Raw genomic sequence first — 1,137 nt, 5'->3', positions numbered from 1 at the left:
TTTAAAATTTATTATGTAAGTTAATTAGAAGAACTTCATAAAAAATAATTAAGATCATATTTAATAAAAATATTAAGAATCTTAATAGACAAATATAGTATTAAGAATTTGATACTAATTTAATTAAAATCTTTGTTAATTTAATTAAGTCGTTTTAGCTCATTTGTAGCACAGTGCAGTAGTGGGCTGGATGAACCTCGCAGGCCGGATTTGGCCCACGGGCCATAGTTTGGTAACCCTCGGCTCAATAGATGGAGAAAAATATTAAGAAAAATACTTAGAGGTTCAGTTATCTATTAATAGATGGAGAAAAAATTAAGAAAAAATACTTAGAAGTTCAGTTATCTCTCAATAGATGGAGAAAGAAATTAAGAAAAAATACTTGGAAGTTTAATTATCTCTCAATAGATGGAGAAAAAATTAAGAAAAAATACTTGGAAGTTCAGTTATCTCTCAATAGATGGAGAAAAAAATCCTTGGAAGTTCAGTTATCTCTCAATAGATGGACACTGTACTGAACTATAATTAAAAACCTTTACTTAAAATACAGTAGAAGTAAGTAATGTCACTACCTTATATTTGCACAAGAAACACGTCCTGATGCTCGTCCAATAACTATCAATTTAAATCCCTTTGTGTTCATTCCAGAATGAAAGATGCATACTTTATGTTTATTTCATAATTTGTTATGGTGGTTGCGAGATCATTCAGAGTTTCCGGACCCGAACAGAAATTGATAACTGAAGACAATATATAAAATATAAAGTTTTCTCTTAGGAAACGTTTGGTAACTATTTGGACATTATAAAAATTTCACATATGAAAGTTCGAAATTTTCTGATCCACAAAAGTATTTTTAATGTTAAGATGAAAATTACTTTGCTTGACAGATAGGCAAGATGTGAAAAAATTGCCCGCTTAATTTGTATATAAGAGCAGTGTTATTATCTTCTCCTATTACTTGCGTTTTTGTGAGAAAATAACAAAAAGGAAAACCACTACTCAGGAGAATTACTTCTACATTTGATAATAGTTTCGCTTACCGTCGCTAGATGGCAGCACATGATGTTTTTTTGTGTGTTAACTACGACAGTTAGGGACTTTTCACTTCACAAAAATGATATCTGACAAACCAAT

The sequence above is a fragment of the Limulus polyphemus genome, unplaced genomic scaffold (genome assembly GCF_000517525.1).
Source record: "Limulus polyphemus unplaced genomic scaffold, Limulus_polyphemus-2.1.2 Scaffold2470, whole genome shotgun sequence".
Taxonomy (NCBI): Eukaryota; Metazoa; Arthropoda; class Merostomata; order Xiphosura; family Limulidae; genus Limulus; species Limulus polyphemus.
Note: the sequence above shows the minus strand (reverse complement) of the source record.